The sequence below is a fragment of the Hemitrygon akajei genome, chromosome 3 (assembly GCF_048418815.1).
Source record: "Hemitrygon akajei chromosome 3, sHemAka1.3, whole genome shotgun sequence".
Taxonomy (NCBI): Eukaryota; Metazoa; Chordata; class Chondrichthyes; order Myliobatiformes; family Dasyatidae; genus Hemitrygon; species Hemitrygon akajei.
This window is the reverse complement of record NC_133126.1, coordinates 49,108,335-49,135,478: the sequence shown is the minus strand read 5'-3', so window position 1 is coordinate 49,135,478 and position 27,144 is coordinate 49,108,335. Positions and strand designations below refer to the sequence as shown.

General features: G+C 40.3%; 1 long non-coding RNA gene across 1 annotated transcript; it reads right to left on the bottom strand.

The window, feature by feature from the left end:
* Nucleotides 1-273: 273 nt before the first annotated feature.
* On the bottom strand, nucleotides 274-26,937 carry LOC140724961 (uncharacterized). The gene is made up of 4 exons (XR_012098226.1): nucleotides 26,807-26,937; nucleotides 10,368-10,461; nucleotides 1,646-1,695; nucleotides 274-339 (listed from the first exon to the last, which is right to left on the bottom strand). It is a non-coding gene; the product is annotated as an uncharacterized lncRNA (long non-coding RNA).
* Between the last annotated feature and the right edge of the window lie 207 nt (nucleotides 26,938-27,144).

Below are 27,144 nucleotides of genomic sequence, written 5' to 3'. Positions count from 1 at the left end.
TTGGTGAATATTTTGAAGTATGTGATATATATTGACATATCCAACCACAGGGACATTAACAGCATCAGCAAATTCATGTGATACCTGAAAGTACATATTATGAGTCATCTCAGTTGACACATTGTGAGTAGGAAAAATTAGTTAAAATATAACAACAACAAATAATATTAGATTAAACTTCATAATGTCCAGTAATTATCGACTCTGCTCAAGCGATTGGTTATGGCACACATCAACCATAACCTACCGGTCAAACTCGACGCTTTGCAATTCGCCTACCGGAGCAACAGGTCAACAGCAGATGCCATCTCTCTGGCACTACATTCCTCCTTAGAACACCTGGAGAATAAAGACGCATATGTAAGGCTCCTTTTCGTTGACTACAGCTCTGCCTTTAATACCATCATTCCAAATAAACTGATTCCTAAGCTCCGGAACCTGGGTCTTAGCACTCAGATCTGCAGCTGGATCTTCAACTTCCTCACAGACAGGACCCAGGCTGTAAAAATAGGGGACAAGCTCTCCTCTACAATCACTCTGAGCACCGGTGCCCCACAAGGCTGTGTACTCAGCCCCCTGCTGTACTCACTGTACACCCATGATTGTGCAGCCAAGTTTCCATCGAACTCAATATATAAATTTGCTGATGACACCACAATTGCAGGCCGTATCTTGAGTAATGATGAGTCTGAGTACAGAGAGGAAATTAAGAACCTGTTGGCATGGTGCAAAGACAAGAACCTATCCCTCAACGTCAGCAAGACAAAGGAATTGGGTGTTGACTTCAGAAGGAGTAGCGGACTGCATGACCCCATCTACATCAGTGGTGTGCAGGTTGCAGGTGGAACAGGTCAAAAGCTTTAGGTTCCTCAGGGTGAATATCACAAATGACCTGACTTGGTCTAACCAAGCCGAGTCCACTGCCAAGAAGGCCCATCAGTGCCTTTACTTCCTGAGAAAGCTGAAGAAATTTGGCCTGACCCCTAAAACACTCACTAATTTTTATAGATGCACCATAGAAAGCATTCTTCTAGGGTGCATCACATCCTGGTATGGAAGTTGTCCTGTCCAAGACCGGAAGAAGCTGCAGAAGATCGTGAATATAGCCCAGCACATCGCACAAACCAATCTTCCATCCTTGGACTCACTTTACACAGCACGCTGTCGGAGCAGTGCTGCCAGGATAATCAAGGACATGACCCATCCAGCCAACACACTTTTTGTCCCTCTTCCCTCCGGGAGAAGGTTCAGGAGCTTGAAGATTCGTAAGGCCAGATTTGGGAACAGCTTCTTTTCAACTGTGATAAGACTGCTGAACAGATCCTGACCCGGATCTGGGCCGTACCTTCCAAATAGCCGGACCTGACTTGCACTATCTTACTTTCCCTTTTCTATTTTCTAATTATGATTTATAATTTAAATTTTTATTATATTTACTTCGATTTGTACTTCAGGGAGCGCGAAGAGCAGAATCAAATATCACTGTGATGATTGTAAGCTCTAGTATCAATTGTTTGGTGACAATAAAGTAAAGTAAAGGTCTTCTGGCTAGTTAGTGATTTGCTCACTGTAGCCCAGAAGCGTAGGCACTGGGTCAGAGGTTGCTAACACATTTACCTCAGCGCTTTAATCAGGACCCACTCACCAGGGATCAGGGTATGTCCTCCTTCTGTTGGATCACCAAGCAACAGAAACCTGTGGAGAAGCAGACTGTACAGTGTGGGTTAATTTCACACAATAGTTAACTAAACCAAATGCCATAATATGGACATCAGCCTCTCTGAGAACAAACAGTGACTTGGGTCACCCTGTTTCTACCTCAAATAGACTTAATTTAGCTTTCTTGTGTGGGGTTGCTCCGATGATATATAAGACCATAGGAAGAGCCGTAGGCTATGGTACTTCATGATACTTAGTGAGTTGTTGTTTGAAGATTCCATTCATTCATTGAACTTGTACTGATGAACCTGGTGATGTGCACAATAAAAAGGCATTCAATGTTCACCAGAAGACATCATTCTTGACAAACACTCCTGGTGAAATGTGTCACAAACAAGAGAAAGTCTGCAGATGCTGGTAATCCAAAGCAACACGCAAACAAGTTAACAGTCGACATTTCGGGCTGAGACCCCTCATCAGGACTGGAAAGGGAAAGGAGAAGTTAGAGTAAGAAGGTGGGGGAAGGAAGGAAGAACTACAAGGTGGTAGGTGAGAGGGGATGAAGTAAAGAGCTGGGAAGTTGATTGATGAAAGAGATAAAGGGCTGGAGAAAGGGGAATCTGACAGGAGAGAACAGAAGGCCATGGAAGAAAGGGAAGGGGGAGGAGCACCAGGGGGAGGTGATGGGCAGGTAAGGAGGTAAGGTGAGAGAGAGAAACAGGAATGGGGAATGGTGTGTGGGGGGCAATTACCAGATGTTCAAGAAATTAATATTCATTTAGAATATAAGGTGTTGCTCCTCCAACCTTAGTGCAGTCTCAATGCAGCAGTAGAGGAGGCTATGGGCTGATATGTCGGAATGGGGACAGGAAGTAGAATTGAAATGAGTTGCTTGGTCAGAGTCAGTGTGACAGGGAAATCCCATCTAGGAATATAGGCCTTGATTAAAATGTTTGCAGCGTGTGGTGGCAGTGGCTTTCTTTGCCGGAATAGCTTGCATCAACCATGAAAACATTTCCACTACATCTGAGCATCCTTGGTAAAGAAACGCAGTCCACTTGTAGATATAAAAGTGGTCGAAGTGGGGCAGGAGCACTTAATTGTGGTAGCTTTTCCGAAAATCCAGGATTTGTTTTCTTGCCTGTCATGCATCCTTCAGATGTTTGTTGAGCCTATGCCCTGAACTTCAGATTCCACCACCACTGGAAGAATCAGTGGATCATCTTTCCACTCCAGTATATCCTAGGGAATGCATCAACTGTGCCAGGTGAGGGAGCAACGTAGTTGGAGCTACTAGTCTGTGACTAGTACCATATCTCCAAGCCCCATCACTGTTTAACTTCCACCATTCTCCATGCAGAGTCACTTTTCTTGGTCTGACCGTTGAGCTTGCATCTCTCAAATATCTTGTAGATCTGGACAGCGAAGCAAACATTTCTAATGGACCTTCCTCAAAGCTGGCCAATCAGAACCTTCTCCTGATAAACCGTTCAGTGTTTTGAACCAACCAACCAGTTCACGATGTCGAATCAATATCCAATCAGACCCTGGAGGAGTGTATAAGCTGGCATTCTGAGAAGACAGCATCCTCAACTGCGCACTGATAATGGTTTCTTGATTGAAGCTAAAACATCTGTAAACATTTCAAAAGCTTGGCGATCAACCATACTTCCAGATTTCAGCTTCATTTCCATAACTTTAGATGTCAAGTTCACTTTATGTCTTCTCTATACTACTTTTAATTCTTTGACCTTCTTTACTTCTGTTGCTTCTTTTATTTCTTTTATCTGTTCCTGTGCTGTCTTTTTTGCAATTTCATTTGCGAATGCATTTCCACAGCTTTCCATTATAGTCATTTTAAAGTGGATTTTACATTTCAATGTAACTACTTTTGGCGGCAATTGTATAACATTCATGAGCTCCTGTACTAGTTGGCCATTCTTGATTGGGGTTTCTACAGATGTAAGAAATCTCCTTTGTCTCCATAAGCTTCCAGGTCAAGAGCAAATCTGAAAGCACGTCGAGAATCAGTGCAGATATTAGCTGATCTTCCTTCTGTCACCTTACAGGCTTCCATCAGGGATTTCAGCTCTACCTATTGCATTAAGGTATGATGGGCCACAATTTCTGACACCGGCACTTCAGTTTCAGAACCAACAGCACATCCAGCCATTCAAATTCCTCTCCCAATCATTGAGGAGTCATCGGTGTACAAAATCTGGTCTGTGTTCAATAGAGGTGTTTCCTCGTAACAATTTGCATCTTCATGGCATGTTATTATCTTTGCACAGTCATCCTAGACCAATAAAAATTCAGCACATTCATTCCCAAGCAGTAAGTTAACATACAAGTGGCCTGATTTTTGCTCTATCAGGGCAAGCAAGGGCTGCAGGGGAGGGATAGTCATTTTTGAATTCAACAGTATGTCCGTTTCATTCAAAATTGCTTGTTGAAGCTGTGACAGCAGATCAGGATCTCTCAACATTTGCGAGGCAAGGGAATGAACTTGTTGTTGTGCTTGTTTCTGTTGTCCACTTTGTTTCCTAATGTCAACAACTTCTCGCCCAGTATCATCTTTTACCACAAAAGTGACATTCTGTTTTAGGGATTGGCATCGGAGGTGTGGCTCAGACTGGGATTGCTGTGGTGCGCACCGTGCATTCCAGCCCTGCTTTTTCTGTTGGTTCACGAGTGTTGCCTGTTGACTCACCTGCAACAGCTATGACTGTTGACGAGCAAGCAATGAATGTTGACCCATGATCAGTGGCTGTCCATCAACAGGTAACTGACCCACCTGTAATGATCCTATTCTGGCTTTGATATCTCGTTCCACTTGTTTGGCGGCTTGCACTGATTTACACTATGGAACACCAACTTCACTCCAGTTTAGTTTTGTCAGCTTCATCATTTTGGCAACATCTGGTTTCAACCCATCCATAAAAGTTGATTACTAGGGACCATCTGTAGAGTCCTTTATGCTATCTTCATTTATTCCTGGAACTCCTGGATAACTTAACTGTGCTGTCCTGCAGTGTTTCTCATATTCAGAAACATCCCCCAAAACATTTTGTTTGCAGTCAACTACTTTCCTTCAATCAGTCTGCATTGGGGCCTTTTCTTCCAACCATCTCTTATAAGAGCATCCCAACCTCCTAGTATATTTAGTTTATCATCTCCCATGTTGTCATCAACTCTATGAGTCAAATGTCAGATTTTCTGAGAAGATAACATAGTAGCCAAAGTTTAGATGCAATCTTATGGGAGCTATTTGTATACGTTAGTAATTCATTGAAGCTTAGGTATTTAAGCTTCCTTTTTTAAGATATGGAATTTCTTTGGGCCATTTATCAATCTTTTCTGGGTCAGGTGGTTGATGAAAAACCAAATGTCTCCATTCATACACTCTATCTTCAGTCTTTGTCCTTCTCTTCACTTCTTTGGCCTTTATTGGAGCAAGCAGTGACAGGGTTGCCAAGCCTATCGCTTCAGCCCTGTCTTTCTCATCTAAGTCACTAGAGGTCGCTGTAAAGTCCATGTCATAACTCCTCAGGGTTAGGATGGTGGCATTGTCTCAGAGAACTGTCCAACATAAGGAATATTTCCCAAGGAGAAGTGTCACTGATACTACTTCATTTTACTTCAAAGCTTCTTACAAAGCACTTCTATTCAATTATACTTACCATGTTTTTCACTCATTTGACATAAAGATTCAGTTAATGCAAATGGTTTATATGGGGCAGAATTTGTTAAGTGTATCCAGGAGGGTTTCTTAAATCAATATGTAGCTAGTCCAACAAGATGAGGGGCTGTACTGGGTCTGGCGTTGGGTAATGAGCCTGGCCAAGTGACCCACCTGTCAGTGGGTGAACAGTTAAGGAACAGTCACCACAGTTCCTTAAGCTTTAAGATAGCTGTAGATTAGAATAAATACGGACCTTATGGGAGAGTATTAAATTGGAGCAGGGCAAATTACTAGTGTATTAGGGAGGAACTAGGAAAAGTTAACTGGGGACAGCTGTTTTTGGGCAAGTTGAATCCAACATGGAGAGTACTTAAAGACCAACTGCACAGAGTACGGGACATCAGAAGAAAGGACGGGGATGGCAAGGTAAGAGAGCCTTGGATGTTGAGGGAGGTAATGAATTTAGACAAAAAAAAAAGGGAACATATGTAAAACTTAGTAAGTAGAATCAAATAAAACCCCTCAGGATGAAAAAGAAGCCAGAAAAGAACTCAAGAAGGGAATTAGGAAAGTCAAGAGGAGCCATGAAAAGTCCTTTGCAAGTAGGATTAACGGGAATCCCAAGGCATTCTATACATACTGTAAATCAGGAGCAAGAGGATAACTAGGGAGAGGGTGGGACTGCTCAAAGATAAAGGGGGAGTATCTGCTTGGATGAAAAGGATGTGGGTGATGTTCTTAATGAGTATTTTACATCAGTATTTACCGTGGAGAAAGATGTGGAGGACAGGGAGATCAGTGCTGAGAGTATTATTATGCCAGGGATTTCCAAGTAAAGGAGGGGATAGTGTTGTATCTCTGAAAGACCATTAAGGTGGATAAGTCTCCATAGCCTGATGGATATACCCCAGGTTATTGAGAGAGGCAAGAGTTTGCTGAGGTCTTGACCAAAATCTTTGTGTCCTTTCTGGGATCACAGTCTTAGCACATGCGTTAGAATATAGAACAGTACAGGCCCTTTTGCCCACATTGTTGTGCAATTAGGGCAGTTTGGACTGAGATTATGAGATATCTTATTTAAGCTCAGCCCTGTATTCCTGCCATCCTTTGGTAATCTTCACCTTCTTACTAATAAAGAATGAATGCAAGTATACCTTAAAAATATGCAAAGACTTTGCTTCCATTACACGTTGAGGAAAAGGTTTGCAGAGATGACCTGGTGAACAAGAGAGATGACCACTTTTTGTTTAAAAACTGCCACTTCTAGTTCCAGATTCTCCCAGAACACAAATGATCTTCATATTCACCCTTAAAACTCTCAGAACCTCGTATATTTCAGCTAAAACATCTCTCACCCTTCTAAATTCCAGTGGTTGCAAGCCTTGTCTGTCAACTTTTCTTCGTAAAGTACAAGTAATGAGTACAAGAGTTGGGATATCATGTTAAAGCTATACAAGGTGGTGGTGAGACTCACACTGTACTTGTTGTGTACAGTTATGATCAGCCAGCTATAGGAAGGATGTCGTGAAACTGGAAAGGGTGCAGTAAAGATTAGCAAGGATGTTACTCAGACTGCAAAGGTTGAGGTATAAAGAGAAACTGGATGGTTGGGACTGTTTTCCTTCGAGAGGGGTGACCTTGTATATAAAATCATGATGGGAATAGGTAAAGTGAATGGTCACAGTCTTTTTCCCAGGGTAAGGGATCTAAATACATTTAAAGTGAGAAGGGAAAGGTTTAAATGGTTCTTAAAGAGCAACTTTTTCCACATTGTGAGTGGTGTGTATATTGAATGAGCTGCCAGGGGAACTGGTAGAGGCGATTACAATTACAACATCTAAAAGACATTTAGATAGGTACATGGATAGAGGAATATGGGCCAAACTGAGGGAAGTTGGACTAGCTCCAGTAGGCAATTTGGTCAGCATGAACAAGTTGGATGGAGGGGCACATCTCTATGCTGTAAAACATGACTCTGATTCTTAAACATATGGTATAATACTCCTTGACATTTAATAACCTTTATATCCATTGAAGTTTTTAACATTCGCAGTTTTTATTAGGTCTGATTCACTGTTGAATCTTTAGTCGACGAAGAACTTATCATTATTATTGGCTATCATGAACTCTGATGAAATAAAATATATGTTACAGATTTAAAACACAAAATGTGATTAGCTTCATTTTTGTAGCCAACAAATATTATTCTAAGAATGGGAAAATCTAACTAATTTCCCATTATGATTTATTAATAGGCCATCACACTTGATACCAATTTTTCATTATGGCATTTTCAAATGAGGAGCAAAGCACTCAAGTATAGAAATTTTTTTCTTAACATTCTTAGGATCTCAGTGATGTTCCTTAATTATTTTTAGTGTTGCTGAGGGGAAGACCTCAATTTAAATTTGTTCTGTGACATCATCATTTACAAAAAATAACACTATAATTCTTGTCAAGGAAACCAGATTTACATATAAATTACAGTGGCTTTTGGGCTAAATGTAACAGAAGCCATTGGCTCACTGGGATGTTACTTTCTGTCATTTGGAAGTAAATCTGTGAACTGAATGGAACCGGAATGGGAACAATGACAAGATAACAGCACATGGGATTAAATACAACAGGCACATTGTTAATGAGGAAATGAGACACACACTTGCTGGTATTGCAGACGTAAAGGGAATAAAAGCTAACTGAACATGGACGTTGCGCAGAGATTAATGGTGAGCACCTCCCATTGCTTTTGCTGAAAGATGAAAAGAGCTGGACCAATGCAAATATAAATTGATATTGTTAGGAACTGCTAGGAGAGGAGGTTACCAAATGATTCAAATTGGCACTACATAATATACGTGTACTAGAAACCAGCTGAAGTATTGTCTCTATTGCTTTTCTATGATCTGTTATCATTTTAGAAATGCCACTGTAGCACCATTCTGATTCACTCCATGGCAAAATGTGATTTCACATAACATACACACAAATATTTTATTTGTAGAGACGAAAGACTACTGTTTCTGGAACCTGGAGCAACGTTCCCTGTAATAGTTTTTCCAGCGGATACGTCAACTGTGGATTACTGTGAGCAGGAAAGTTTTACACGGCCTGAAAACTGCACACCGGGTTGTATAATAGAAAATGCCAGCTGCACAGCGACAAAGGCTCGGTGCGCTGGAGCATTTCAGTTCCCGTGTGGCCACGCACCCCCGCAGCTTGAGGGAACGGTTCTGGAACAACAATCTGCTGAAGGAACTTACTGGATTGAGCAGCTTTTGTAGAGGAAGCAATTTTCAATGTTTTGGGTAGAAACATGCACTAGGACTGAATTATGACATATTTTTATGTGGCATTTTTGTTTCTGTTTATTATTAATCGCACATTGCATAAATTTTAGAATAAAGTCATGTATAAGCCTTTGTGTTAGTTTCCTGCTCGTATCATTCAATGATGTGGTTTCACAACTGCTTTATTCCTTTCTGCATATTTCTATTCCTAACTTCTATATTTGCAATGAATAAACTAGCTAACTTTTGATGGCTAACTAAAGGAATGCTGAACTGGTGCAATTCTTTTAATCATAATACACAGGCATTATTGAAGAGCTTACAAAATAAAACTATTTCCTACCAGGAGGGTTCACAGCCAAACACAATGTGAATGCTCAACAGAAACGTGTGCCAGAAAATGTTCCATCTGCCACAGAACTGCAAAAAGTACACGGGAGTCCAGTCATACTTGGAAACATGCCCCAGCATCACAGAATAAAGTCTGTCCTGTTCAGAGCATGCATCTCAGAAATATCTGAACAGAAATATTTTCAGAAATTATAAATTAAAATTTCATTTTGTTTAACAATACATGGTGCTTCCTGTTGTTAGGAATTATTTCAAATTTAGCCCATTTAAAAATATATGCTGTATTCATTAAACCCATCTGGATCAAACGCTTTACTGTTATTTTTAAATTATGCAATAGTTTCACTTTACTTTTAAACAACTTAAAAGCTTTGGACAACAAAACTTGCTGTCCTTTTTAACAACCACTCTGAGTTTAGTCATGGTACATATGTGAAATGTGCATGCTATATTCTAAACAGCAAATGACACTAAGATCTAGGGCAGTAGAAACTCCGGGAACACATCTTACTTCAGAATATTAAACACTTTCACTTAATGAAGTGATAATTTTTTTCTTCATCTTCTTATTAAGAGACTATATTTTTATATTCTAAATGCTGGTGCAAACGTTCAACTTCACGGTTAACACAGACATAGAATGCCAGCCAATCAAACATCTATTGCAGGATCCCTTAATTAGAATCTTCCCACGTAACATCTCCCACTCTGTCACTAAGCAGATCACACACACTTATTATGTGTCAGTGCATGAGACATTCCACCCCCGCCAGTCACTCACTTCCAAAAGCTAAGGCATTAAAAAATTAGCTTAAAAATAATAGTATGTCCTGTTCAATCCTAATAATCTACAAGAGCTTTAAAATATGTATTGAAGCTTGCAAGATTCTGAGGGTTTTGAGGGTCTATGTGGAGAATATGTATCCTTTTGTGCAAGAAACTACAACTGGGTGCTGTTGTTTTAAAATAAAGTGTTACATTTAGTTCAGATGAAATGACATCAGAAGATTGAAGTATTTGGAGCTCTATTTTTCCTCAAAGGGGAGTTGAAGCAAAGATTTTGATTATTTTTAAGGCAGGGAAAGATAGGCACTTAGTAAGCTAAGGGGTGAAAGGTCACTGTGGAAAGGCATGGTCCTATTGAATGGAAGTAAAGGTTTGAGAGACTTACTCCTTTCAATTTTTATGTTTCTTAAGTATCCCTCCAGGAAAAAGTGTATCCTACAGGAACATGTATCCCATTCATGAACAAAATGAACATAACAGCTTCCCTTTTGACAACTGAGGTCCACTTTGAAGGAGCTACACTGGTGAGCCTAAGGCTCCAGTAGGAGTGATAGAATTTCACTTGTTCCATGAGAAACAAATACTGACAAACACATACTCACTATTTCCATCTGTGATGTGTAGATTCTTCAGTGGTGTTAAAGCCATTTCTAGCACAAACGCCAAATCCCCAACCACTGAGAGTCAGGACATTGTCTGTTGTAGAGAACACAAAGATGGCCTTGGGGTGGGTGCCCTTTATTCCATTCTAGAGCAAAATATTGAATCCAGCTTTTGCACCAACCTTGACTCTCAAGAGGTCAAAGGTCATATGTCTACAAAAGAATGGGAAGGCCCCAGGAACCACAATGAAATTGTAATACCGTCATTGATAATCTTCAGTCGCAAGTTCAAAGTACAATTATTATCAAAGTATGTATACATCATACAGCCTTGAGATTTGTCTCTTTACAGGCAGCCACAAAACAAAGAAACCCAATAGAACCCATAAAAAAATCAAACACCTAATGTGCAGGGAAATAAAACAGATCATGCAAGTAATAAGAATAAGAAAATAGCACTGAGAATGAGGGTGAGTCCACAGACACAAAGCCTGGAGCAGCCATTTCTTTAGCATGGAGCCAAGTAAACATAGTGGAGCAGCAAGCAGGACCAGTCCGAGCCTTGTTTTTGGTCTCAACGCGCTGCTTTTTAAATCTGGTCCAGCATTTGTCATCCAAACATCGGGTCGTTCCTCGCTCTATGACCCATGCCCTGTCACTTTCATATGCTCTGGGCCTGGACACCGCTGCCGCATTTTGCCCCAAATCCGACACTTCTAAATCAACCTGGTGCTTAGATCAATCAGATCTCGGGTCTTTCCTCACTTTCGGTTTGGGTGGACGTGCCTCAACTCTTCCTCGCTTCCACTCAACTGACTTTGCCTCAACTCCGCTCACGTCGAATCTGCCTCGACCTCACCTCAGCTTCACCTCATACCCGCTCACTTCAACCCTCGACTCTTCAACGCCTCCACCCACCTCTCTATCGCTTGCGGTGATTGTTTACCATAAATTTTACCAGTAAAAGTGTTAGTAATAAAGTATTTAGTTGGATTCCTTGTTTTGTTTTCCACCAATGAATATTCAATGGGCATCACCGGTGCCATCTCAAACCAGAAGATCAGTGCCATATTAATCCACAACGTCACTCACATTTTGATGGAAGATTTGAAACTCTGTAACTGTGCCTTAGAAAGAAGACAAGTTCAGTTACAGAGTGATCTCCCTGATGGCTGCCGCAGAGAAAACTGCCAGCAGGGTTCTTCCTAAAGAGCTGTTCCCAGAGTTACAGTAGGGGTATGTCCGGAGGCACTGTGGACATGATTCACCACACAACTGTCCAAGGGAGATGCACTGAGCAGCGCCATCTACTGCCATTTTTTATATCATTAAGACCTTTCACCCTCGAATTGGAAAGGGCAGGGAAGATACCCGAGACATTTTTTCTTTACATATGTTTGCTTCATTGGGGTATATAAGGCATGAACTTAACCAATGGATTTACAACAGATTCAATATCAAGCAAAACAATATCGTGCCCAACACTTTTGCCCATCTTTTTTTGCCATAAGGTTGCATCAGCTCCTCACTGTTATGAAACTAATCTACAAGACTAATGGGAAAATGTTCAACCTGGTGATAGGTTAAACTGAGCCATTTCTCTAGGCCCCAAACAATGCTCAAAGTCCTACCACTTTCCAGGCTCCAGTCAGTATCGAAACCCCCCCCCCCCTCCCCCCACATCCCTCTTCCACAGCACTTTCTCATTCTTAAAGACCGGCTTCTGGTGACAGAATTCCAGGCCCTAAACCTCATTTCTGGACTGAACAATGCCACTAGGAGGTTTTAGGTGGAATCTTCATCAATGTTTGGGATCAGAAGGGTGGATTTTCCACAAGAATCATGGTTTGTGGGATATTGTGACACTTTCACCAAAGATCAGATCAGACGCTCATGGCCAGGAAAATGGTCTTCCTACATTGAACAGAGCCTGAGATCGGGAGTTGCAATAAACGAAGAATATGCTTTTACGCCACCATAAACCATCCAGGCCATGCTTCCATCATCAACGGCACTCACCATCCAGGCCATGCTCTCTTCTCACTTCTGCCATTGGAAAGAAGGTAAAGGAGCCTTAGGACCCTCACCACCAGGTTCAGGAACAGGATTATGATACAACCATTAAGCTCCTGAACCAAAGTGGTTAACTTCACTCAACACTGATCTGATCTCACAAGCTATAAGCTCGCTTTCAAAGACCCTACAATTCATATGTTCAGTATTATTTATTTGCTATTTATTTGTTGTTTTACCTTTTGTTTTGTTTTTGTACTTGCACTGTTTGCCTTCTTTTTCACATCGGTTGATTTTCTGTCTTTGTGCATCATTTTTCATTGATTCTATTGTACTTCTTGAGCTCTAATGTGAATGCCCATGAGAAAATAATCTCAGGGTTGTATATAGTGACAAGTAAGTACTTTGATAATAAAAATGTCTCTTGAAACTTTTAAGTGAAGAATTTGACTACCTTGACTATTCCATCACTTGCATTATGTAGTTAACAGTTTTCCTCAGCCATTCCAGCTACACTTCTATTCATTAATGTATAACTTGACTTCAAATATTTTAATAAAGTTATACACTAAACTTTACCAGATGCAATTCAAATTGCATCATTTACATAGCTTCGGACTACCCTGTGGTATGACCTCACATTGCAAGCCATGACAGCACGCAGGTTCAAGCCCTTGATTTTTACTTGGTGATCATGTGATAATTGGCCCAACACATCCCGTGTTGTTTATTTGTGTATGGGATCGCAACAGTAGCCTGACCTACTAGGAACTTAAATTGGTTTGACGTTCTTCTGGTGGCAATCTCATTTGTGCATCTTTATTCTTATCAAAGTAGCCCACAAACTAGTCTTGTTGAGACCAGCAAGAACAGGAAATAATAATTCTTCATTACCTTCTTGAGATAAGCGGTTCTTATGAATCATGGAAAGTCACTATCCTTCCTTGTTTCTAGGTAATTTCTATTGTCCAAAATTTCTGTTCTAATCAATACAAACATAATGTGATGGCTATTAAGCAGCTTTCATGTTCAATAGATTAATTATTTTTCTACCAAGTATCACAGAGGAAATTAATACTAAATTCAAACAAGAACTAGTATTCTTACTCCACTATATATCTACAATATTAAATTTCCTAGCAAAACCAGGCACATTGAGTTAGCTTTCTGGCTGTTTAAAATGTACACTAATATGTACAGCAGTCGGCTGCTGAGCAAATCTCACTCTATACATAACACATTCCCCTTTGCAACTCCCACACAGACTGGCTACTGCATCCTTCCAGGAAACCATCTGGTCTTGTAATTTTTATTCAGTTGTCACCTTCCTTCCCTGGTAATTTATTGGTTTACGCACAAGCACATACCTCATGTACGTGTGCAACAGTTTTATGTAAGCCATGTACAGACGTCATAACCGTGGGGATTGGAGGGGAGGATTACAGAAACCAAAAATAATCAGCATTGGACAGCGTTAGTCAGAGTCCAATTTGCCTCAACAACTGTGTTATTTCAGCTGGTTAGCAAAATCTATATTTCTCCACTAACTTCAAGCAATATGCAGCATTTGAATTTCAAACAGATTTGCTTTAAATTGCAAATAGATTAGCAAGATATTAAGATGAATTCAGATCCTGTGGAGGGTTTTATTCCCTTCAAAACAATAATGTGGAATCCCAGTCCCATCTAAAGTGCATTGTTCTATTGTCTAAGCCATTGCAGGAACAGAATTCTGGCTTCAAAATTACACCGTATGCACTTTATCCCTTCCGATAAAAGATTAGCACATGCATCCATCAGTTTATTTTGACACAGTAATTGAAATATATTCCAATGAGTTTCAACATTAAAAACTACCCCACCTTGATATCGATGGAAATTTGAAGGGTAGAAATTCACATTCTGATACTGGCAACTTGAAAGTTCTTGTTTCTTTTTTTATTTTTGGAAGTTAACATGCAATATAAATTAAATGGAGTGAATGAACTTCATAACTTTCTTTCATTGTTAATCTGATTCCAAGAATTATATTAAATGTTTAAAAGACTTCCTCGTCATCATTATTATGCGCCGTGTTGTATGACGTGGGCGATTATGGCCTTGACCATGATCGTTAGAAACAGAAAACCTACAGCACAATACAGGTCCTTCGGCCCACAAAGTTGTGCTGAACATGCCCCTACCTTAGAACTACCTAGGCTTTACCCATAGCCCTCTATTTTTCTAAGCTCCATGTAGCCATCCAAGAGTCTCTTAAAAGACCCTATTGTTTCTGCCTCCACCGCTGCCACTGGCAGCCCATTCCACGCACTCACCAGTCTCTGCGTAAAAAACCTACCCCTGACATCACCTCTGTACCTACTTCCAAGCACCTTAAAACTGTGTCCTCTCATGCTAGCCATTTCGGTCCTGGGAAAAAGCCTCCGACTATCCACACGATCAATTCCTCTCATTATCCTGAACACCTCTATCAGGTCACCTCTCATCCTCCGTCATTCCAAGGAGAAAAGGCCGAGTTTACTCAACCTATTCTAATAAGGCATGCTCCCCAATCCAGGCAACATCCTTGTTCGTGGCAACTTTTTCTCCAGAAGTGGTTTGTCTGCGCCTCCTTCTGGCCAGTGTCTTTGCAAGACGGTGGGCCAGCCAATATCTATACTTCTCAGCGATTGTCTGCCTGCGTCAATGCTTGCATACAGGACTTGTGATATGCAACAGCTGCTCATATGACCATCCACCCCTGCTTCCATGATTTCGTGTGACCCTGAATGGGGCTACGCAGGTGCTACACTTACGCATGGTTGACCTGCAGGCTAGCGGAGGGAAGGAGCGCCTTACACCTCACCCCGCTACCCATGTTTAACTGACATCGTCAGATGGAGCTCATTCTCTAGAGGGGATTTCTTCCCCTGACCAGGAATCTGCTGACAGTATTTTAACAAACGCATTAATCTGACATTTGGTGTGGTTTACTTTGATTCAACTTGACATATTAACACATTTAAAAATACAAAGTTAGGAGATCTGTGTTGTGTTTTCCATTTTTTGAGCATTAATTTTATATTTCTTTGCTAGTTTTTCTTTAATCAAATGCAATATGCAGTATGCCCGACAAACTTGCTAGCAGATAGCAGCTAACTAATTTTGCCTAACCTAACCCAAGAATAGCCAAGTAGCTGAATTTGCTCTCTCTCAGTGATAAACTCCCGTGTGGTATTACCCTTCAACCATCAGATTCATGAAGCAGTATGGATAACTTCACTCATGTCAACACTGAACTTATTCCACAAACTATAGACTCACTTTCTAGGACTCTACACCTCACGTTCTCAGTATTATTTATTTATTTAAGTGTCTGTCTATCTGGCCACTTATATATCTATTGATTGATTGATTTGCACAGTTACGTTATTTTGCACATTGGATGTTTGTCAGTCTCTGGGTGTGGCTTTGCATTGATCCTATTGCATTTCTTTGTTCTATTATGAATGCCTACTAGAAAATAATCTCAGGGTGCTATATGGTGATATAGACGTACTATGATAATAAATTTACTATGATGATAATAAAAGTCCCTTGAAATGATTCATTGAAAGATCTTGTCTCAGCATCTTTTTTTTCTTCAGATGTGATTTCATCCCTGGAGATCCACTGTTTCTGAGATACTCAAACCACCCTGTTTGGTCTTAGCAATCATTCTACCATTAAAGTGATTTAATGTCAGTTCTTCCCCATTCTGATGTTTGATCTTAACAAAAACTGAACCTCTTGACAATGTCTGCGGTGCTTTTATGCACGGAGTTGCTGCCACATAATTAGCTGATTAGATATCAAAGTTCAAAGTCAAAGTAAATTTATTATCAAGGAAGATATTTTCTTGCAGGCATACTCAGTAAATCAATGAAAGACCACACCCAACAGGACAGACAAACAACCAGTGTGCAAAAGACAACAAACTGTGCAAATACAAAAGAAAAAAATAATAAATAAATAAACAATAAATATCGAGAACATGAGTTGAAGAGTCCTTGAAAATGAGTCCATAGGTTGTGGGAACATTTCAATAATAGGGCAAGTGGAGTTGAATAATGGTTTAAGTGCCTGTTGTTTGAGGGGTAATAATTGTTCCTGAATCTGGTTGTGTGAGTCCTGAGACTCCTGTGCCTTCTTCTTGATGGCAGCAGCAAGAAGAGAGCATGTCTTGGGTGGAAGGAGTCCCTGATGATGGATGCTGCTTTCCTGCAGCAACGCTCCATAAGATGTGTTCAGTGGTGATAGGTCTTTCCATGTGATGGACTGGTCAATATCCACTACTTTTTATAGAATTTTCCATTCAAGGGCGTTGGCATTGGCATTTCCATTCCATACTGTGATGCCACCAGTCAATGTACTCTCCACCACACATCTCTAGAAGTTTGTCAAAGTATTACATGTCATTTCAAAACTTCATAAACTTCTAAGGAATTCTAAAGATATTTGCCTAATGTCACAAACATGGACTCTACTGCAAGGTCTACACATTGGCACAGGCAGGCTGAGAAACAGGCTGAACAATCACGCTCATGAGGATGCACGTTCCAGCTAATTAGTGTTCCATCATGGTGGCATTTAACTCCCTCTTTTCATTCTAGTATTGTGGAAACTTGACCAAAATTACAGCAACCTTTACACTTTTTGCTTAACCTCATCCTCGTCTAGGAAAGCAGACTATTGTTACAACAGGTGCTGGCAAGGAGTAGTATTCATTTTGTATTAGTTATAGTTTCCAGCCACAGTGTTGGCATTAACTTTCTGCTTGACAGCTTTAATTAATGGCCCTATTGGCCTAACATTTATTGCTTATCTTTTCCTATAAGTTCTGCAGCAGTTCTCATTAAAGTCAGTGAACTGCTGACGTGCTTCAGTCTCTCTCTCTCTCTCATATGACTTTAATGAGAACTGCTGAAGAACTTAAAGGAAAAGACAAGCAATAAATGCTACCCGAAGTTAGACCATATCCGAATGTGTTAACACATCAACAAGCAGGTATACCTAGTAAAGTGGCCACTGAGTGACAATAAGACAACCACAAGTCTGTTCTGCTCCTTTGCGCTTCTTACCTCGATCCAGACTAAATCCAGATCATGACTTTCTAAATGAATATTCTTTTCAACTTTTGATCTGATTTCATCCTTTACTAAGAGCACCTTTCCCTTCTATTCATCCTTGGATATTCTGCACCTTTTTAATGTTCATAGGCATTTTTTTTTTTTTTTGGTCCTATTTGCCCTATTATCATTTTTTTCTTACCAGAACATTGTGCATCAATGTACTCTTTTGATTTGAAACTCTGTACTTGCCTGAAGCAATTGGGTTATCCAGGCCCCAATCTTTTTCCTGCACCACTTCTTTGCCTTTGCTCTTTGGGATTCCACATTCTGCTCCACTAGGACCCATCCTCTACTTTCTTAATTTAAAGCTCCATTCTACTTCCAGAGCTATTCCCTGGTCTGAAAACAAGTCAGATGCAGTACTCCTCTAGGGTCTACTGAACTGTAGAGAGACTTAAGACACAACCACATGGGTAATAGGTATAATTTCTTTTAGGATATTAATAAATTAGGTGTATTTCAACAATCTAGTTTTATGATTAATACGAACACCTGTTTTATAGTTCAGATTTATTTGATTAATTAAATTGAAATACCCGCAACTACCATGGTAGAATTTGATCCCATGCCTCTGGATCCTGAGTCTCGATCTCTGGTTGGTAAGACATTTGCATAACTATACCTGAACCTGCTTTATCCTGCAACATCGATTAGACTTTGAAAGCAATGTAGAATGCTCCTCGAGACCCCAGAAAAAAAAACACTTTTCTCTCCTCTGGCAGAATGTCCTTTCTTAACCCCAGATCACAATTCTCTCCAGGTATTCCCCCTAATCACGGTCTGACTGTCACAAACGTTCCAGAAGGTGATGGTAATAGTTTACTGCTACTCAGGGTGACTTTTCCCTCAAGAAACATCCGGCTGACTCTTCAAACCAGGTCAAATGAAAGACAGTACATGCAGACGAAATCTAAGAGTAAAATTTCCCACTGTTTTCATTGCCTGCACCTCCCCGAAGCCATTATCCCCATGAATTTCACATAACTCTTACCAGAGAATGAAATCTGTACTCTGGTTTCTCAAGAACAAATACATTGTGTGTGACTTATTTGCAACCTTGAGGCAAGAGTTAGCAATAATTTTTGGACTTTTGCCTGGATAGTGTTTAAGCTTAACTGATTTACTGGGTCAATTCACTCACATATAATAGAGTACAAACTGGTTATCGGCTCTTACTGTATATTCACACTGCACAATATCCATCTGCTCAGATGGACACCAATGAATTAGTTGATTGAAGAAAGGCTTTCTGGTCTGTCAGGTCCACTTACCATTTCCATTTGCGCCTCAGGCTGTGCCCAATCACTATGCTATACTCCAAACCTCAATTGTTTCTACTTTGCCCTACGTTAAAACAATGCCAATAAAATTCAGATCCTCATCCTTGGGATTAAAAGTCTGCACCCTTTGGCGTCAGTGGATCCTGAATCAGTTTCAAGTTGGTATCCAACAGCAAGGATGCATTGCAGTGTGGAAAGCACTGAAGACTCAGTGGGGAGAGCTAAGCCTCACTTCAAAGCAAGAAAGCATTGCATTTATGATCTGAATGATCTGGCATTCATCCAGTTCCAGCTGCAACTCCCTGGCACGGATTGTTAGAAGCTGCAGCTGGATGCACTTCTCACAGTTGTAGTCATCAGGGACACTGGAGGTCTCCCTGCCTTCCCGTGCCCTGAAGAAGGAGCATCCAGCTGGTGTATCTACTGTCCTAGCTGAGCAGATATAAAAAAGGGATGGGGGGGAAGAATATTAACACAGAACTTTTCTTTGATTTTTCTGATGGAAGCCTCTCTTCACAGAAGCCTCGAAGAGCTAAAGCTTCAAAATCTGCATTCTGACTCTATCCACTCAAACAGTCGGTGTGCTTCCCCCACCTTCCTTTAATTTGTCCTTGCTAATCAACCCCAAACCCTGACTGGTCACTGGTCAAAGCTCTTTTTCTTGCAATAGATGTGGCCTGCAATTCTAATGGGAGATAGAAAGTGCATGCCAAAAGGGCAAGGTTACGATAGTCATGGGGGACTTCAATGACCAGTTAGATTGCTGCTGGATTACAGGAGGGGAATTTCTAGAGTGCCTATGAGATGGCCTGTTACAGCAGCTTGTGGTTGAGCCCACTAGGGGATCAGCTGTTCTGGATTGGATGCTGTGCAATAAACCAGAATTGATTAGAAAGCTTAACGTAAAAGAACCCTTAGGGGAAAGTGATCATAATGGAGTTTAGGAGGGTTGATGGCCTCTAACGGCGACTCCTTTGCTTGCATCTTTGGAAACAGCTCTATTTCTGCCTTTAGTATCTTTAGTTTTTCCGTTCAGGGTTCTTTTGAAGACCCTGACATGGAGTTACACGCAGACTTCGGTTCTTTGCAGGAATGAGACCCATTCTCAGGGTTCCATGACTGGCCACTATTCGACACGACGAAGGTTTGGCCTGAGGATCTTGATCATGTTCGGAAATCTAAGATCTCAAGGCACTGGAGAGGAGCGGATCAAGGGTCGGTGTCACGGCCAGAGTCTCGTGTGTCATCAGGGAGGCCGGAAAGTCTTTCGTTGTGGGATGAAATGCAGAGCTTTTTGGGTAACTTTGGACTGTGTCTTTGCTATCGCTTAGCGCACACTTGGGCTTGGCGATAGTACCAATGCGCATTTTTTTCTGGTGGGGGGAGGGGGGATTGCTGCTCACTGCCACTTATGCATGGGGGGGGAGCTGGGGGGGATCTTCAGGGTTGTCATGTTTAACTGCCGTTCATTCTTTGGGGCACTTGTCCGTTTTCCTGGATGTTTAGCGAAGAACAGACATTTCAGGATGTATATTGTATACATTTCTCTGACATTAAACTTGACCTTTGAACCTTTGAATTCACCCTGAAATTTGAGAAGCAAAAGTCAAATGTGTCAGTGCTACAGTGGAGGAAAGGGGATTACAGAGGCATGAGGGAGGAGTTGTCCAGAATTGATTGAAAAAGAACACTGGCAAGGATAATGGCAGAGCAGCAATGGCTGACATTTCTGGAAGCAATTCGGAAGGCACAGGATATATACATCTCAAAGAGGAAGAAGTATTCTAAAGGAAAGATGACAGAACCATGACTAACAAGAGAGGTCAAAGCCAACATAAAAGCCAAAGAGGGGGCATTTAATAGAATAAAAATTAGTGGGAATTTAGAGGAATGGAAAGCTTTTAAAAACCAACAGAAGGCAACTTAAAAAGTCATTAAGAAAGTAAAGATGAAATATGAAAGTAAGCCAGCCAATAATATTAAAGAGGACAGTATAAGTTTTTTTCAGACGCATAAAGTGTAGGCAATAGTGAATATCGGATCGCTGGAGAGGTAGCAATGAGGGAACAACAAAATGCTGGAAGAACTGAACAAGAATTTTATGTTAGGTGTGGAAGACACTAGCAAAATGTTGGAAGTTCCAGGTGACGGGGGCATGAAGTGTGTGAAGTTACCAAAACTAGAGAGAAGGTTCCGGAGAAACTGAAAGGTCTGAAGGTAGATAAGTCACCTGAACCAGACGGTGTACACCCCAGAGTTCTGAAAGAGGTGGCTGAAAAGATTGAGTGGCATTAGTAATGATCTTTCAAGAATCACGAGATATGGAATGGTTCTGGAAGACTGGAAAATTGCAAATGTCACTCAACTCTTCAAGGAGAGAGAGAGGCAGAAGAAAGGGAATTACACGCTGGTTAGTCTGAGCTCAGTGGTTGGGAAAATGTTGGCGTCGATTATTAAGGATGAAGTCTCAGGGTACTTGGAGGCACATGATAAAAGTCAGCATGGTTCCTCAAGGGAAAATCTTACCTAACAAATTTGTTGGAATTCTTTGAAAAAATAACAAGGATAGGCAAAGGAAGAATCAGTTAATGATGTAAACTTGGATTTTCAGAAGGCCTTTGGCACACATGAGGCTGGCTAACAAGCTACAAGCCCATGGTATTCCAGGAAAGATTCTAGCATGGATAAAGCAGTGGCTGATTAGCAGGAGGCCAAGAATGGGAATAAAGGGAGCCTTTTCTGGTTGGCTGCTGGCATCTAGTGGTTTTCCACTGGGGTCTCTGTTGGGATCAATTCTTTTTCCATTATATGTCAATGATTTAGATGATGGAATTGATGGCGTATAGGAAGAAGATTGAAAGTCTGGCTGAGTGGTGTCACAACCAGTTACTCAATGTCAGCAAGACCTAGGGGCCTTATTATGGACTATAAGAGGAAGAAACTGGAAGTCCATGAGCTATCCTCATTGGGAACCTAAAGGTGGAGAGGATCAGCAATTTTAAATTCCTCAGTCTTAACATTTCAGAGGACCTTTCCTGGGACCAGTTGATAAGAGCAATTACAAAGAAAGCATGGCAGAGCCTCCGCTTTCTTAGAAGATTATGATAACCTGGCATGACAAGGTTTCCAGCATCTTGTTATTAAGATTGGAAAGTGCTTTGAAGATATTTATGATGGATACCAGGAATGAAAGATTTACATGAAAAAGCTAAATTAAGTGAGATTGTTCTCTGGGGTGCAATATCCTGGATAACTACACCTGGTGCTATAATAAAATCATTTGTCTCAGATAATATGAAGTGATGAGAGGCATTGATCATGTGGATAGTCAGAGGCTTTTCCCCAGTGCTGAAATGGCTAGCACAAGAGGGCACAGTTTTAAGGTGCTTGGAAGTAGGTACAGATGAGATGTCAGGGGTAAGTTTTTTTTTAATAAAAAAAACAGAGTAGTGAGTGCATGGAATGGGCTGCCGGTGACGGTGGTGACGATAGGGTCTTTTAAGGGACTCCTGGATAGGTACGTGGAGCTTAGAAAAATTGAGGGCTATAGGTAAGCCCAGGTAGTTCTAAGGTAAGTACATGTTAAGCAAAGTATTGTGGGCCGAAGGGCCTGTATTGTGCTGTAGGTTTTCTAAGTTTCTATGTTTTTACTTTACTGTATTAATAATGAGAGATAAAAGTTTTGCTTCCCCATCCTTACAAGTTGTAGGTTCATATATCAATATACAGTATATGTCATTAATACCAATTAATGCTATACAAGAATGGACTCACTTGCCATAGAGTATTAACCCATTCAAAATCATCACTATATGGAAAACAAAAACTGCGCAGTTAACACTTTATACTGTGGAATAACACGTGTGTCACTATTTGCAACCATTTATTTATATTGTATATGAAAAAAAAACAATCATCCTTGGTGAAATGGCTGAATCAAGTTAATTTATGAAGGACAACTTATTATTTGGTATTTATTTCCACTAAATTAAATTAAAAACATTCTTCACAATATTTTCAATCAGTTGTCCTTAAATAAAAATCAGCATTTATCTACTCATTATTCCATAATTGAAATGGTTGATCCTATCAGCAGAAGGAGATGACCAGCTCCATGAACAACAATTGGATAAGCTAATCAATGTGTTTCTCATGAATGGCTAATACTGCCAACCATCTATCTAAATAAATTCAGATTTCATTTCCACTAGATAAGCTATCTGTGTATCTATTCACTCAGTTGAAATACATTAAAACATTATAAAATGAAAACCATACTGAGGCGATGGGCCCACTCGCTGCTCCAAGCTCATGGACTCAAATGTGGTTCAAAATGCTGTTGCCTGCTTTCATTGTTTGCATGTTTTGTGGATTTTTTCTCTTTCTCTGTGCATTGGGTGTTGGTCTTTTTTTTTAAAAAAAATTGGGTTCTTTTGGGTTTCTTCCTTTATGGCTGATGTAAGCAAATGAATCTCAAGGTTGTTTAATTTACACATTCTATGTTAATAAATGATTTGAATTCTTTGAAACCTTTGAATTTTATCATAACTGTATTGCATCTGAATGTTTACCATAATCTTCAGCATCTCATGTGTGCTTCCATTTGAAAGGACACATTAACCTGTTTGAAATATTGGCTGGATCTTGTTGGATGTACCAACATTTTGATATTTAAATAACAGTAAGTGAAGGACTTCATGCAAAACTCCTAGACTTACTGATGGAAAATGTAGAGCTCTAACTGCTGCAGTAGAACTTTTACCTCTTGGATTCTTTGTCAGGTTGAATAATGCAGGATCCAAGACTTTATTGATTCTAATGGGATTATTGGACCAAGGTATTGGAGGCAAAGAAGGCGGTATCATCCTTTTTCTTAATTATTTGAGTTCAGGTTCATAGTTTTGATTACTTACCTCTAGTTTTAGGTGTTTCAATTAACTATTTTTAAAGTTTTTAAATGTAAGTAATTAAGGTGGGGCTTTAACAGTTGTCAAAACTTTTAGGGATGTTTTAAGGGCTGTGTGTCTTTCTTCAGCCATAGGACTCCTCTTATTCAGGCTGGTAAAGTCTGTTAACTGTCACAAGAATGGCAAATATAGACAGAAGAACTATTTCGGCAACATCTGACATTAAGTGATTGTCAGCTATATGTTTAGCCTTCCTGTTTCAGTGAGAGGCGCTCTCACCCACAAGTCAGCAGATTTTAAGTTCCTGTCCTGCGCAAGAGACTTGAGCACGTCAATTTGAACAGTACTGAGGGAGCAGATGCCTAGAAGACCCTTCCTTTTATCTGAGATATGCTCTCTCAGAAAAGATGTACAGATTTAGATTAATTTATTTATCATTTGTTCATTAAAGCGGAGTGAAATGTGTCGTTTGCAGTAACAACCAGCACAGCTTAAGGATGTGCTGGGGACAGCCTGCAAGTGTCACCACACATTCTGGCACCAACATAGCATACCCACAATGCTCAGCAGAACATAAAACGCAACAAAACGGAACACATCAAGCAATAAGAATGAAAATAAAATAATTGATCACTAAACATCATTCTTACTCCAACTCATCCAATGACAAGCTTGCAATCATGTAAAGCAACATTACTGTACACTTCACTGATAATTCCAAGGCAACTGCAGAATTTCTCTTGGGTAATAGGACAAAAATATTGCCAAATAGAGAGAAACTTCAGCCATAAAAGATTTCACAGAAAATTGTGATTATTGGAGCAAGGAGTAAAATGCAATGCAATTCACAAAACACTAGAGAGAATAGATAATAAGTACATACCTGAACAGCATTTGGAAAATTTTGAACAGTTAATTGCCTCGACAATTTCAGAAGTTATGTAACTATTGTAAAGTTATTTTTAAACTTGTATTATTCACCGAGGTTGCATCATTCATGCATTATTCATATCCATATGGAGTTGGATTGGAGGGTGTAGGCGATATTTTGATTCCCCGCCGATTATAAAGTACAATTAATTCATAAAAACAACATGATATCAGGAAAGTAAAACATTTCCATCAATGATGTGGTTATGTAATTGTTAACTTGTCTATACAAAACCTCTGCTTTCTTTTAAATTATATGGAGGTGTTCTATTTTACCCAATGAGTTAAATCAGTTCCTGATGTGTTCATGTCAAGAAAATTCTCCATTTTCTTTCGTCACCTCAGAGTCTCAGTAAGTTTCCATCTGCTTATTCAGGGGTGCACATATCAAATATTCGGTCAAACAAATCATGTTTTTCTTCAGCTGCTTTCTTCATGGAATAGCTGAGCATGTCATCAGCAAACACAATGATTTGTCACTAATCTATGCATCTGAACAAAGTTCAAAGTACAAGGTAAACTTATTATCAAATATCTTATATGTCACTATATACAACACTAGGATTCATTTTCTTCTATTATTCTATACATAATAGAATAACAACCACAATAAGGAACCTGATGATTGAGGGGCAACAACTGTTCCTGAACCTGTTGATGTGAGTCCTGAGGCTCCTGTATCTTCTCCCCAAAGGCAGGAGCAGGAAGGGAGATGACTTGAGTGGTAGGGGTTACGGATAATGGATGCTGATTTCCTGCAATAATGCACTATTTAGATGGTCTCAATAGTAGGGAGGGCTTTACCCTTGGTGGACTGGGCTACTTTTTGTAGGATTTTATAGGATTTTCCATTCAAGGGCATTGGTGTGTCTGTACCAAGCTATGATGCAACCAGTCAATATACTCTTCACCACACATCTATAAAAGTTTGTCAGTGTTTTAGATGACATCCCGAATCTTCGCAAGCTCAGAAGGAAGTAGAGGCACTGTTGTGCCTTCTTCATAATTACACTTGTGTTGGGCCCAGGACAGGTCCTCTGAAATGATAACAGAGGAATTTAAAGCTGCCGACCCTCTCCACCTCAGATCCTCTGATGGGGACTGACTCATGGACCTCTGGTTCCTTCTCCTAACGTCAATAATCAGCTCCTTGGTCTTGCTGACATTGAGAAAGAGGTTGTTGTTATGGCACCATTCAGCAGATTTTCAATCTCCTGTCTATATGCTGATTCATCACCACCTTTGATTCTGCCGACAACAGTGGATCGTCAGCAAACAAATATGGCACTGGAGCTGTGCTTAGCCACACAGTCATAAGTATAAAGCGAGTAGAGCGGGGGGCAAAGCACAGTCTTGTGGTGCATCTGTGCTGAAGGTCGTTGTGAAAGAGATGTTATTGCCAATCCAAACTGACTGGGGTCTGCAAGTGAGAAGATCAAAGATTTATTTGCACAAGGAGGTATTGAGGCCAAAGTCGTGAAGCTTAGTTTTGAGGGGATGATAGTACTGAATGCAGAGCTGTAGTCAATAAGGAGCATCCTGATGTATGACTCTTTGCTGTCCACATGTTCCAGGGTTGAGTGAGGAGCACTTGAGATGGCATCTACTGTTGATCTGGTGGTCCAGGAGGCAAAAAGGAGCAGATCCAAATCACCTCTCAGTTAGGCGTTGATGTGTTTCATCACCAACCTCTCAAAACATTTCATCACTCTAGATGTAAGGGCTACTGGGCAATAGTCATGATGACAGGTTGCCATGTTCTTATGCACCTGTATAAGTGAAGTCTGCTTTAAGAAGGTGGGTACCTCAGACTGTCGAAGCAAGGGGGATCCATCTGCTTCCAGCAGACAGAATTACAGGATTGATTATCCAATATCCTCAATTATAGATGGGGCAATGTTTTTAATTAATGTCATCCAATACAAATGTAGGATTTAAAATCTTCTTACCAATCTAAATCTATTTATATATATATATATATATATTTTATCTAGGAATATTACTTATAATATGCAATAAGACTGTGTAAAAGCCTTCTTTCCACCTTGAGTGAGCCACATCACCACTCATGAGATGTATCACGATTGCCTCTAAGTAACATGATAAACAAAGTTCAAAGTAGATTTATTATCAAAGTACGTATATGTTGCATATACTACCTTGAGATTCATTTTCTCGTAGGCATTCACATCTTAGTTACGTCTTGAAACTGCTCCACTGAAGTCATCTTTTCCTTCCCTTTATCCATTTTTCACATTCACGCTGGTCACAGGCTCCATGTTAGGTGGGAGTGAACAATCACAGCTTGATAGGAGCTGCAGAATTAATGTTGCTTTAATGTCAGAATATTGCTCTGCAAATTGGCAGCAACTCTCATTGCTATGGAAACTGCACTATTACTATGGCATAGTGATTTTTACAGAAGTCTTTTCAAGGACTTCAGATCAGATCTTGGCACCAATCCATTCACGTAAACACACAGTTGAGCCAGAAACCT